The sequence below is a fragment of the Muntiacus reevesi genome, chromosome 18 (assembly GCF_963930625.1).
Source record: "Muntiacus reevesi chromosome 18, mMunRee1.1, whole genome shotgun sequence".
Taxonomy (NCBI): Eukaryota; Metazoa; Chordata; class Mammalia; order Artiodactyla; family Cervidae; genus Muntiacus; species Muntiacus reevesi.
The window spans coordinates 24,390,840-24,405,535 of record NC_089266.1 but is presented as its reverse complement, the minus strand read 5'-3'; the positions used below and the strand labels follow the sequence as shown (position 1 = coordinate 24,405,535).

The following is a 14,696-nucleotide window of genomic DNA, read 5'->3' as shown; positions in this document are numbered from 1 at the left end:
AGTAGGAACCAAAGTCTTTGGATATAATCCAGTTGTCAAATGTCTTTCATGCTCCTCTGGCAGCATGAAGTCAGAGGTTTCCAGGAGACTGCTGTTTGCTCGTGCAATCAGGTCATGAAGCCCTAACTGCTCAGCACAGCACTGAGCTCCTGGGAGGAACGGGTATTGGAAGAACATCGATGTCTTCACATTCAGGATTTAATAATCTGTACGTGTATTTCCATCACCCTTCTGTGACCCCTGACCTTCCTTTCAAGTCCCTGGCCCTCAGGTTCATTAAAAAAATCTGATCACTAGTGACCTGGGTCCCCTTGTATCTGACACTGCCTCAGTCCTTTCATTTCTTCTCTGGCCCTGACATGCTTCAGGGATGCAAAACAGCTGGGGCTCAGTGGTGAGAAAATAACTTGCTGGAGAAATCTGTCTACAGCAAGGACTTCAGTGTGGACCTAGGAGATGGGAAAAGGACAGCAGGAAATAAGAGGTTTTGCCCTGCTGAGCAGGAAAATATTGTTTTCATGGGCTACCAGGATGCAGAGGCTGGAGCAAAGATGAAATTCTCTTCTAAGGAAAGAAAAATGAGAGAGAAATAGCATCTCTCCAGCTCTAGCCAAAACAGCTTCAGGGTCACCCTTTGGATCAGGGATCCCCCTCTGGTTTCCCATTGCAGCTTTAAATTCTGGACCTAAGACCTATCCCCAAATAGCTTTTGAAAGGATGATTTGGGTTATGTTCTTGACATGAAAAAAGCTTCTTTTTTCAACATGTAATTTTGAGGTCTTACCCACAGTCTCTGTAATTCTCATTCTGATCCTTAATGGAAATAGAGCACTGGAGACTGGACATAATTTGACATTTTCCAGGCCTTGACATTGAACAAGGACATAATGGTATAAGAAGTGACTCTTGGTCCAATAGGATGTGTATACTGAGGGATGTACTTCTCTGAGTGTAGGGCTGGGACACACTGAGTGATCCCTGTTGCCTTAGTGACAGTGTTTGCAATGTGACCAGCTAGGCTCGGGGATGCAAACTAAGACTGCAGAGCAGATCTTTGGCCTGACTTGGCCTGGCACTTAACACAACCTTAATAAATGTTTGCCGAACACATACTCGGTGCCACCCCCAGTCAGAGGTAGAGCCGTAACAACCAGTACTATTGGCATAGACTTCCTTTTACAAGGCCCTTTCACAGACATCTAATTTCCTCTATGCAAGAGTTCTTTGAAGTATGTATGGCAGGTCTAATTATTAACAACTTCATTTTACAGATGAAGAAACTGAGAATTAAATGAATTAAGTGACATGCCCAAAGTCAAACAGCTAATCAAGGAGGGAACAAGTTTTTAGACTCTAAATCCCATATTCCCTCTTCTATAAGAAAATAATCCACACTGAAGGCCAAAATAGCTAACTCAAAACAGACTATACCTGTGTAGGGGGTATGGATGATATAAGATTGGCCTTGATAGTTGTGAAACTATGTATTATTGGGTAAATGGGAGTCCATTATATCTTTTTATTTAGGTATATGTTATAATTTTTTCTATAACACCAAGGGGGTTTTGAAAGAATGAACGTGTGTTCTGTGTTAAAATTCTGCCCTTTCCAAACTGTTCTCAGATAATTTTCATTTTTCTATCTCTGTGTTTTCTTCCAAAGGTAGAGACCTCATTACTGATTGTAGCTGCCATTTACTGAGTGTTATGTTGTATCACTCAGGTAAATGCTTTCTTCAGAAGTCTCACTGTTTAGTCCTCCTCACAACCACCCTACGACTAGTTACTACCATTCCCACTGTGCAGACAAGGAAACTGAAGCTTAGAGAGGTCGCATAACTTTCCAAGATCACAACGACCACTGGAGTAAATACCAGAGCGGAGACATGAGCTCGAGCCTGACTGATCTGAGAGCCTTATTTTTGACTCCTATTTTCTACCTTCCAACCAGAGGGGGAACAACATCCTTCCCTTGGAGGCAATTTTCTCTGAAATGTGCTTTCCTTCTCAGCATTATACAAGAAACTCTGAACATGGAATTGTAGACCTTCTCATCCCCACTGCTGAATAAATATGACTTGTAAACACAAAAGCTCTTTCATGCTCAGCCAAGCCAGTCTGTCCCCACCTCCCTGAGGGGATTCAAGCACTTCACTTTGTTTTGTAATCTCAGGTGGATGAAGCTGGTGTCCACCATCTGAGCGTAGGGGTCATGGCTATTTTTTCAGTTCCTGCAAACAAAACATCTATCAGAGAAGTGAGGAGGCAGGTGGAGGACTGGAAGGGGGGACAATTGCCTTCAAAAGGTATTTAGGTTCCATGTCTTTTCGTGGATTCCCAGAGAAGCAGCTCTTGGCAGACGAGGTCTTTACCCCTGGTTGGACTGAACAAGGTTAAAGGACCCCCAAATCAGCATAGCTGGGATGCCCTCATCTCAAGTCCTGCCTGATTTCAGTGAACCCAGTACTGACTAGGCTTCTCTCCTCTAGCGGCAGCCTTCTCCCACTGGTGAGAAGAGCCTTGGGCTATCATCTGGTGTGGTATCAAATATTTAGCTGGAGAACTTTCGGAACGCTTCAGGGATGCAGGGAAGTGTTTAGATATCAGATTCTCTCCTGCCAGGTCAAGCGAACCCCCTGTTGACGAATGGCTGGATTTCCTCAAGCATCTTTCCCAGCAGCCAGTTATCTTATGTGCCCTTTAACTGGCTGTCCAGCTGAGAGGCCCCAGGCTTGCAGAAGCTGTTCTTCTAATCCCCATCTCAGGCTCAAGCTGCTGCAGTGGGCGATGGAAGATTGTTTATAAAAGTTGAAGGCTCACGGCCTTGCACCTGGTTTCTGTCTGGCCCACGCTGACGGGGATGAAGGATCCTTAATTTATCTCAGCCTCTCTTCTCAGGCAGCTCCTGCTGTCATGGCAAGCAAGGGCTGGTGTTTCACTCCCTGATAAGCAACCTTCTGAGGGGCTGGGGAGAGCCACTTACAGGCCTCACATACATACCTCTCTCGGGACCCCCACCCTAGTCGAAAGGGCAACAGGGCTAGATGGGGCAGGGGCTTCTGAGGGTTTAAATAGAAGGTCAAGTGGGCCCTGATTCCAGCTATCTGGTGGCAGGGCATTTTGATCTTTATTTACAGATTTTGGAAAGAGGTAGCTAAATAACCCATCTGCCCTGTTTTTACTTCCAGGAGAATAAGAGAGCAAGGACATCTGCTGGGCAAAGACCAGCAGGGATGACCCTGTTATGTGAAGGCTGGGGACAAAGTAGAGAAAGACCCACTGGGACAGATAACACTCAGGAAGGAAGGATGGAATTTAGTGTGAAGAGTGCAGAAGCCTCCTCCCTAGAAGCCCCTAAAGACAGAGAGGCATTCACGATAATAATTAACATTTATGGGGTGCTTACTATGTGCCCAATCCCTGCGCTAAGCACTTGATCTCATTTAAAACCCAAGAGGTAAATACTCTTATTACATCCATTTAACATATGAGGAAATAGAGGCTTAGAGAGATTAAGTATACAGCCAGTAAAAAGGGCTGAGATTTAAACACAGGAGAGTTCGTTCCAAGGTCCCAAGCTCTCAATGACCATGCTGCAGTTGAGAGTCTCTCTGTGGGCAACTGACTCAGAGTATGGAGTTACGTGGCCACTGACATGTGTTTAGGAGCGTGGTTGCCTGGTTATACATGGTGACGACCCTGGTACTTGCACCTGGGGTGAAAAAGTAACCCAGCTGTTGGGTTAGAGAAAGCAGATCGCAAAGAGTAAGTGTGAATTGGTCCCTCAAGGAAGCAGAATTTGGAGAAGGGGACAATGGGGTTCCTGACAGCTTTGGGGGTTTTGAAGAGGAAGAATTCCCATTAAAAACAGCTGCTTCTTTTTGAAGAAACCCATTTACTGCCTCCTACACTGCTGGTAAAAGTCAATAACCCTTTGGACATGGATTCCAATAGTAGACAGTGGTAGTACTCTTTGGATAGAACCAGAAGTTAATCATCTCAGTTTTTGAGTCAATTCCAAATAGTTGGATAATGCACTGGCCCTCTAGGAGGGTGTTCTCTCCCTGCTGGGTAAGTGTTTGGAGTTGTCAAACAGGTCGGCACCTTCCTCTGCATTGGAGGAACTGGGTCTGGCCAAAGGATCTTCTTTCTGTTCACAGACTGGACCTTTCAGCCCCCACAGATGCACCTGTTGTCCTGATGATCTTGGAGAACCAGGGAAGAGGGAGAGGATGGTGCAGTATGATCGTCCCTGGCTATCAAACAACCCTGTTGCGGGGTTTGGAGCATCTTTACTCTCAAAGGTAGTTGTAATATTGGCAACTGAGTGGAGAAGAGGACTGAAAGCCTGAGGTAAAGGTTTCAGTCCCAGGAAAGGCTGGTCCAGGACTCAGGATGTGTTCCATTGTTTATTCCACCGCTGAGTTACTGTGGGGCATTAAGAAAGAGGCCTCACAATTCCTGAACCTCCTCTTCTGAAACACAGAACTTGGTTCCATTCTCTGTTATTAGAATGTGTCAAGGACAAGTGGGACCACTTAAAATAGGTGTCCGCTACATTCAAGGCAAGGTGGCTTTGACAAAGGTAAGTCCATGCCTCTGTTGTCCTTCTACCTCCTTCGGCTGAGGTCTGGGCTTTCTTCTTTTTTGGAGCAGCCAAATCATCTCCCCAGGACCTTACTGTCTGCGGGCAGAAAGTATTGACTGAAGGCTTCAAGCTTTATTCCTGCAATTGCAGCTCCTATCTGACCCCTTGAGGACAGACAGTTGGAGACAAGGGGAGATTGGTGTGGGGTAGCGGGGGGATGCTCTGTTTCACACTCTTCCAACCTGACGCCACCAGGACTGGGATGGTGACAAGCCTGGACTCAGCACGCAGAGAAGCTGAGCCTTGTGGACAAGAAGCAGATAAACTGCACCAGGCCTCTTAATGAACCCAGCGCCAGCTTCAGATAAACTGTCACCACTTACCCCTCCCAGGCCTCCCTTCTCCAGGAAACACTCCCCGCTTTGCATCAGCAGCGGGCTTGCAGGAGCAGGAGCCCTAGTGCCTGTTGCTCTCCAGAGAAGTTTTGGAGTCGAGACTTTAGGGAACTCTCATTAGACATGTATTTGATTTCTGTTAGCTCCAGCTGAATCCAACTCTCCAGGCCCAAGGAGGAGTTGGAAATTAGCAACTGTTGCAAAAATACATGTAAAAACCACCAGGGGAATGTTAATTTTAAATTGTGTACTCCAGGACCTCAAGAATATATTTGCAGACAAGTTCTTTAAAGAGGTAATTAAGGTAAAATGAGGCCATTAGAGTGGGCCCCAATTCAATATGGCTAGTGTCCTCATATGAAGAGGCAATTAGAACATAAGACCATGTGAAGACAAGGAGATGACAACATTTACAAGCCAACAAGAGAGACTGCAGAAGAAAATAACCCTGCCAACACCTTGATCTTTGATTTCTCCTCTCCAGAATTTAAGAACATAAATTTCTGTTGTTTAAGCAAACAAAAAACACTGTGTTTTGCTTTCTTGTGTTTTTTTTTTTTTTTTACTACTCTCTTCATTTCTCTTTTGAATCATAAATTCTTTCTAGCCATAGAAGAGGTATGTACATTACAAGCAGGTAAATTCTGTTTAGAAATGTTGAGAACTCCATCCCAGACAAGCTGGGTGGTAGCAAAGATAAGACTAAAATCTGAAAGTCTTGCTTCTCATCAGGAATATTTCATTATAATATTTGCTCCAATAATTGCCCGATTTTATGCTTTGTTTTGGCCTTTGCAGACCTGGCTGTGCAGGTTCTGAGAAATGGATCATCTCTTTGTAGGCAACTGGGACAAGCAGACTCAAGCTCATTTCTTCTCTGTTGCACACTACTAGGATAACCCCTTGTAGTTTCTCAGCCTTGAGACCAAAGAAAGAACCTAAGAACAGCGACAGAAACATCAGTAGTTTATTGGATAGGGGAACCTTACCCAAAGGGTCCTGGAGTGATTGATACCCTATCATGTGTGGCAGATGGTGGGCTCCAAGGGTAGAAGGAGGCTACCATTTATCAGGGGAATCAACATCAGGTGGGCTCATTAGTTACCAGGGGGTAATTAAGCCCTGTAACTAAGAGAATTGGATAGTCATATGAGTGAAGAAGGGACTGGTCAAACAGGGGATGCACAAACAGCAAGAAAAAAACCATCTTGAATGACCTAACCATATACCACATGCACTCACAGAAGTTATATAGATGTTAACCAAATATTAAACTCCCTAAGAGTGTGAGCAAATGATCATTCTTATTAGGGAAATGGAGGGGCATTTTTTGAAGGCATTTGAAAGAGAGGTAGATGTTTCTCTTTTTTTGTTTATTGAGTATAGTTGATTTATAATATTGTATTAGTTTCAGGTATATAGCAAAGTGATTCAGATTCTTTTCCATTATAGGTTATTAAAAGATATCGAATATAGTTCCCTGTGCTATACAGTAGGTCCTTGTTGTTTATCTATTTTATATATGGTAGTGTGTATCTGTTAATCCCAAACTCCCTCTCCTGCTTTTTCCATTGGTGAACCATAAGTTTTTTTCTGTGTCTGTGAGTCTGTTTCTGTTTTGTGAATAAGTCCATTTGTATTATTTTTTAGATTCTACATATAAGTAATACCATTGGTCCTCTGACTTACTATGATAATCTCTAGGACCATCCATATTGCTGCAAGTGGCATTACTTCACTCTTTTTTTAATAGCTGATTAATATTCCATTGTTTATATATATACCACATCTTTATCCACTTATCTACCAGTGGACATTCAGGTTGTTTCTATGTCTTGGATATTATAAATAGTGCTGCAGTAAACATTGGGGTGCAGCTATCTTCACAAGTTAGAGTTTCTGTCTTTTCCAGACATATACCCAGGAGTGGGATTGCTGAATTATATAGCAAGTCTATTTTTAGCTTTTTAAGGAATCTCCATACTGTTTTCCATAGAGGCTGCACCAATTTATGTTCTCACCAACAGTGTAGCAGGATTCCCTTTTGGCTACCCCCACTCCAGCATGTATTATTTGTAGACTTTTTGATGCTAGCCATTCTGACTGGTGTGAGGTGATACAAGAGGTAGATATTTCTCATCTGGAACAATGTCAATGACTGTGAGCACATTGAGATGACTTCTAAAGGGTCTCTGAACACTAGGATAAGGTCCAAGCCCACAACTGGGGAAGCTATGAGGTCTCTAACTTCAAGAATATCTGTTCCAACAGTTTCAAAAGATTCGATGAGAATTTGGCAGGAGATAGTTGCAATTTGTAGGATATGATTTAACAGGATGAAGGACCTCCTGATTTTTATTTCAGTGTTTTATATCCAGAGTAAATATTTTTAACTGAAGGAGATAGAAGAATCCCACTTTTTTTTTTTTTTTCTGACCCAGCTGCTAAGTTTGGATGGATTCTTATTATCCTCTAATGGTTTCACCTAAGTAAGCAAAGACACGTCATAAATTTCTTGTTACCCACACACTGACTGTCTACCTCAGTTCTATTCACTTAGTAGGGCTCTATTGATTTCTGAATGAGTTTTGGATGTTTACTTAGTTGGAGATGTTCCTCAGTGCCATCCTTTCCATTTGATTAGTAAACAGTCCAGTCTTCCCTTGTAGCTCACTCGATAAAGAATCTGCCTGTAATGCGGGAGACCCGGGTTCGATCCCTGGGTCGGGAAGGTCCCCTGGAGAAGGAAATGGCAACCCACTCCAGTATTCTTGCCTGGAGAATCCCATGGACAGAGGAACCCGGCAGGTTACAGCCCATGGGGTCGCAAGAGTCGGACATGACTTAGTGACTAAACCACCACCACCAGTAAACAGTCCATAGCGTTTTACCCAAAGTATGATTTGGATCAGCCTCAATAGCATCACCTGGGAGCCTATTAAAAGTGCAGAATCTCAGGCCTACCCAGATCCACTGACTCTGAGTCTGTAATTTAACAAGATCACCACATGAATCACATGCCCATTAAAGTTTGAGAAGCACTGATACATATTGCATGATCTCATCTGATATTCTCTTCTATCTATGAGGTAGGCAGGACAACTACTTTTATTTTCACTACATATCAATGAAAATTGAAACTCAGAGGTCAAGAAACTTGCCCATGCTCAAAAAAAAAAAAAAAAAAAGAAAGAAAGAAAAGAAACTTGCCCATGTTCATACAACTAAATGCAGGGTTTGGAATTTGGACTCAAGTCTTTTAATTTTTTAAATTTATTTATTTGGCTGAGCCAGGTCTAAGTTGTGGCATGCAGTATCTTTAGTTGCAGCATGTGGGCTCTAGGTCCCTGACACAAGAATCAAACCCAGGGCCCCCTGCATTGCGAGTGGCAACTGGGCATCCAGGGAAATCCCTGGACCCAAGGGTTTTTGATTCCACATCCCAAGCTCTGTCTACCAGGCTAGAATTCAGAAGAAGGAGAGATAAGCAGCTAACTCAGTACAAATGAAATGTCCTGTGACCTAGCACCTTTGTGCTCCTGTTTTTCTCACATGTAAGACGCTCTCTGAAAGAGGGAGAGCTGTGGTATTGAGCTCAGTTCTTTCTTCAGTCCCTTTTCCCCCAGTTATGTAACAGCATCTCTAACCTGAGCCAACTGCTTCAGAAGGTCAGGCTGTTAGCAATAATTGCCAGCACCTGTCACAGTGCCTGGCATTTAGTATGCACTCAACAAATGTTTGTTGAGCCAAATAGAATTACCCAGCATTAGTGCAAGCTCTCAACTGTTGATTACCAAGGTATACAGGTAAAGTAGTGTTCCAGGTCTTGGTGACTCCTCTCTCTAGTCTTAGAGTAACATTCAAATTACAATTCCTCCTGGCAGGAATTAGGGACACCATCTTCTCAACCTGAAGGGCAGATTTTAAAAAGAAATTCCATTGTCTGTGCCTATCTGTCCTCTGGATAGGGTCCAAGCCAGGATCTGGGAAGGCCTGGAGTTGTTGAGGGCAGAATTTATATGCTCACACAGGAGAACAGGCTCTGCTGCATTTTCTTCGACTGGAAGCTTGGAAAGTATGGGAAAAGTCACTGGCAGAGCCAAGTTTGAAGCCAGGGGTCAGCAGAAAGAGATTACTGGGTGACAGTTACTGAGATCTGCTTGTAAACATTGGCTAGTGTTTGAGGCTTTCTCTGAGATTGTTGACAATGGGAAAAAGCTAAAGTTAACCACACAGGGGATTTCAGTGCATCTAAACCAACACAGGGCTGAGTTAGAAATGCCTAGCTTTCTTTACTTGCTTCTCCAAGGGAGCAGAAATGAAGCAAAGCTCTGAGGAAGGTTGAATTATTATATCATAAAATATTTTCTGAAGATCTAAGCTATGAAGATGGACCTCAGTAGTAAATTTGACAGCTGTTCCATTTCTTGTACTTTAGCACTTCACACCAAAGCATAAGTGAAAGGAATGTACTGTCTTTTCCAAGGAAGGTGTCAACCCTCCCCTCTGTGAACAGGGCATGTATTTGGGGGTTCTTCTACCTGGGTATGGCTAGTTGTACTGCCCCATTCACATGTTCTCACCCAGCCTTCTTGGTGTTTGGTGAAATCTGTGGGCCATAAGACAGATAATCTTATAACTTTGTCTTCCTTTGAGCATGCCAGACCCTTAGCTATAGAGCAAGTGAGCCCCAGATGAAACAAGATGCAATGTGGCCTTTGATCACAGAAAGATTAAAGAGGCTTGGTTCATCTTTGTCCAACTTCCTTAGTAGCCAGCATTATGACTATTTTGCTTCCACATCACAGTCTGGGGAGGAGGAGGTTCAGCTCTTCTGATGTGTGGGGGCAGAAAGTCCTCCTAGCCCGCCTTTGTCCCTATCCTGCTCAACTTGCTTTGGCTAGGCAATGTGCAGCCTTAGGATTGTCTACAAGATAGATCAGAGAGAAAGGCAATACCAGCTTCAGAGTATATCTATTTCTAGCTTCAAGGAGTTGTTCTCAGAGATGTGTAACTCCATGACTCTTGCCTTTAATTTACCGCTTTGTTAGTGTCATAGCATTATTGGGAGGCAGATAGCTTTCTTTCCCTTCCTGCTATTCTCCTCACCAAAATCTTCTACTCCAGCCTCTTTGCTGGTTGATTCATTCATACAACAGGTATGGATATGTAGAATGCTACGGAGGCATGGGAGATAATCAACCACTTCTTCTTGGCCACCCTCAATGTCCCATCCTCAGACTTCCATCACAGCATTTACAGTATTTTGTTACATTTATTTGGAATGTTTTCATGTATCTCTCCTTAAAAGACAGTGAACATTTTGAGGAAAGGAGTCATATTTGTCTTTATACTAACCATCTAGCCCAGATGTCTGGCACATGGAAATATTCAGTAGAGTTGATTAAACTGAATGAACAGGAGAGTTGAAAGGAGAAGATGAGTCAACCAGAGAGATCCAAGTCTCCAAAAGAAAAACAGTAGATCTAAGTTCTTCCGAGTAAACTGGGCCTGGAGTCAACTTCCAAAATGGTTCTGGGATTAGAGATTTGATCTCTTCAATCTTGACATTGCTATAGCTTCAGTGTAGTTACTGTGCTATTGATAGCATCACAGAGATATTTGTCAGGACTGAGGACAGCTTTTAAAATATCATCATTTTGAGTGCCACAAAGGACATTTATCAGTGACTGAGCATCGCTTAGAGGCTGTTGCAACAATAAATTTTGTTAATTGACTTGTAAAATTATTGATATACCTATTAATGTTCACTTTTTGTGTGTATTCTTAAACAGAACTAGAAAATGTCTAAGGTGAAAATTCTGTAGAAGGAGTTCACTCCTTTTTTTGACAAGGGAGGAATTGAAACTCAGAAACTGAGCAAGAACACATCACCAGCTTAGGGAAGAGGTGGGATTAGAACCAAAGCCTTTTAAATAATGATACAATGCTGTGAAACTGAAGAAGATGGCAGTGACTATGCAAGAGCTTTACTGCTGTCTTATTCAGGGAACTGGAGCATTTCTCTGACTTTCTCTCCCCACAACCCCACCCCCCACCCCCATTGCTAAGAGTTATTGAGCATTTACTATATTCCAGGCCCTTTGGCATCCTCTCACTTAAACTTCACTATAACCCTATGAGGTAACCCCAAAAAAATAATAATCACAGTAATCATTCTTCTCATTTTATAGAAGAGGCACAAGAAGTTAAACTTGCCCAAGATCATATAATCAGTAAGTGGCAGAGCTGGAATTTCAGCTCGATATGTCCCCTAGCAGAGTCCATGTTCTTAACTACAGTATTTTCATAGCTTTACTCAGATTTAAGCAATATTCCACTATGGAGAACTGAGCACCCTTGCTGAAAAAGGAAATCCATCTCATCAATGAAGTACCAGTCCTCATCCTATTTTATACACACCTCCACTATAGCTGTTTGTAATGCTTTGTTTTTATGTTCATCTCTTCCATTAGAGGGCTTCCCTGGTAGCTCAGTGGTAAAGAATCTGCCTGCCAGTGCAGGAGACACAAGAGATGCAGGTTCGATCCCTGGGTTGGGAAGATCCCCTGGAAAAGGAAATAGCAACTCACTCCAGTGTTCCTGCTGGAATAAACCCATGGACAGAGGAGCCTGGTGGGCTACAGTCCATGGGGTTGCAAAGAATTGGACACGATTGAGCATACACACATTTTTAATTTAGAATAGAAGACAAAGGGGATGTATCTCTTATCTTTTATTTCCAGCACCTACTGCAGTGTCTGGCACAGAGATGGTGGCTGATAAATGCTGAATAGAGCTCTGATAGAGCTCATAGGATTATCTAGCACTAGCATGACAATTCAGAGCCCCTGAGTTGGGGACCTGACCCACCACATCTCTGTCCTTTCTGCTTAGTTTCCTTGTCAGAAAAAGAGCAGCCTCTTTCATGTCTTACAAAACAGAAGTGTCAGTAGCTAATCTTCCAATCTCTGAAGCTTAGTGTCTGGCCCAGTTTCTTCTTTTCTGGGTGCATTCTGGCAGTCCAGATAGCGCCCTCCCAGTGAGGATGGGCTCTACAAACCCAGGGGCTGTGGTGCCTGGACTACCAGTAGGCAGAGTGTTCCACAAGGGAAGCTGCTTTTGTTCTCCAGTGTAACAGTAGACCCTTTATTAGGCGAAGGCTATGCAGGTGGAAGGCTCCCCGGGTGGTGCTAGTGGTAAAGAACCCGCCTGCCAATGAAGGAGACATAAGAGAGGCTGGTTCCATCCATCGGGAAGATCCCCTGGAGGAGCTCATGCCAACTCACTCCAGTCTTGCCTAGAGGATCCCGTGGCCAGAGGAGCCTGGTGGGCTACAGTCTGTAGGGTCGCAGAGTCGGACATGATTTCAGTGACAGAGCACATGCAGGTGGAAGAGGGCAGTGGCCGTATGGTGCCCTTCTCACTAGTTCGGGGTCTGGAGCCAGAAATCCCTCCCTCTCCTTGGTGGCTTGGTTGCACTTCCCCAAGCTGTGGATGACCTGAGTTTGGCAGCACTGGTCTCATAAGAAGATTATTGGGGCTTGTTGCCTACCGAAGGCTAACCTGGCTGTTTTGACCCAAGGCCAGTTTCCCCAGATCCATGTTTTCAAACTGGGAGAAGGGGACACACCAGCGACCCTGATGTCTGACCTGAGATCCCACAATGTCTGACTTGAAACCTGCACGTGGGAAGGCATCACCTCCACTGTGCTGTTTGCAGCTTCTGGTCACAGCTCCACAGGCTCAGCATCTGACTCCCCACACCCACTCCCTCTTCCCGAGGACTGAACTGACCTGACCCAGGCCTGACTAGGGGGCGCCTCACCTTCCAGGTCTTTGCCCTTCTTAGTGGCCAAGGAGTCCCAAGCTCCCATAGAAAGACGGCCTGTTGGCCACAAGCCTTCTGCAAGAGTGTGCTCTCCCGGGGGCAAGGACAGGAACCTTCTGCCCGGCGGAGTACCCGGGAGAGGTGCGGACCGCCACTGGAGGAAGAAGCAACATCCCCCGCACTATAAATACTTGTCTGTGTCTCCTGTAAATCTCCAGCTGTGTCGGCGAGGCACAGGGAAGAGAGTTTGAATTAGAGCCCATTAGAGACCGTATTCTCCCGGAGGAGGGCAGGCCTGCCCGTCAAGCGAGCCCCCCAAGCCCGCGGGGACCCCTTTGGGAGGAAGCGTCTCTCCTGACAGCTTTCCCGGCCGCTGCCCGGGGCCGACGAGCTTCGGGGAGGCCGGGCATACTTTCCCCTTTGCTCTTCTGGCCTGTGTGGCGAGAGCACCCGGGTCGGCCCGGGGGTGCCCTCTTCCCGGTGAGTGCGGGCGGGGTGGCGGGTTGGTGGCGGGGGTGGCGGGGAGGACGCGAGGAAGAACCCAGACGTGGCAGAAGCAAACTGCCCGGGCCGGTGGGTGATTTATGAAGTGCTGAAAAGCATCTTCGAAGCTGTCATTTATCTTACAGCTCTCAGCCTAAATAAACACAGAATCCGCCTAATTATCGTTACAGTGGAAACACAACACCCGAACCTCCTCGCCAGCGCTGCCCGCGGGTCTCCGGCGCGCTCCGCCAGCGGCCCGGCGCCCGCATCAGCCCACAGCTGCACCCTAGCGGCTGCCGGTGCGCCCGCCGGAGGAGAGCTTCTCTGCTCTCCCGACGCCCCTCATTTCCCTCCCTCCTTCCCGTCTCTCTCGTTCGCACCCTCAGTTCCTGCACCCAAGAATGCACCGCCCAGAAAAGCAAATTTGTCAAGAGCAGAGGCACCCACTCCATCCTGCTGCGAAACTGCACCTGCTGCCCCAGAACAGCCGCGGCAGGGGCTGGAGAGGACCCTGGGCCTGGATGCGCCTACTCTTTCCCTGTCCTGGGAGCTTCCTTGAGTTGTCACCTGACCCAGCCTGGCCCAGGGCACTGCTGCAAGGTTAGGAGAGCTCTCTCCGTGACTGACCATTTCAGGAGAGGCAGAGGGGCCGGGAATGGTCTTGGACATCACTTCGGGTACAGTGATACTGGTGCTGCTTGGCGATTTTGTATCCTCGCAGGGAGGAGGGAAAGGCTGTCCTGCCCGATGGTCCTTCCTCTCTCTATGGCTGTTCCTGGACTTGAACCTAGAACTCCTCTTCCTCTTCTGCATGTGGGAGCCCTCCTCCCTTTGGAGACTCTTCTGTCCTGGATGTCTAAACAGAGAGGAGATGCTTCAACAGCAAGCAGGACAGTGATATCCAAGGAAGGGGGGCGGGTTCTGGGTGAAACCCTCGTCCAATGGGGTACCTTCTCCAACTTGGTTCTGGGGAGGTGGGGCTTAGAGCCAGGGCTGTGTTTGACAGAGCGAAAGAATCCAGTCATTCTAACAACCAAGGGGAATCGGCCCCATGACTAATGGAATCATAATCCCTTCAACTCTGCAGGAACCGGTTCCCTAAAAATGGGAATTTCCGAGCCCAAGGCAGTGTATCATCAGGGACAGTTCTGGATTTCCTCCACGTGGCATTAACTTACACGCTAGCATATACATTACACTAGACATATAACTCACTCCTAATTTACTGTTGTCTTTCTCTGTGCGTAGGGTCTTGTTCTTGAAGACGAATTTGGGTATCTAATAACAAAGTGACGGAAGGATTCCTCAAAGCAGGTGTAATCTGAGTAGACCTCCTGGAGGATGTGGGCTTTGGAAAAGGGTATAAATAAAGAAACAGCTGCCACCTACAAGTTGGA

At 45.6% G+C, this 14,696-nt stretch overlaps 1 pseudogene; it reads right to left on the bottom strand.

Annotated features, from left to right (window-relative positions):
* Positions 1-13,568, bottom strand: part of LOC136150139 (dnaJ homolog subfamily A member 2-like) — a 41,742-nt pseudogene extending 28,174 nt beyond the window's left edge.
* Between the last annotated feature and the right edge of the window lie 1,128 nt (positions 13,569-14,696).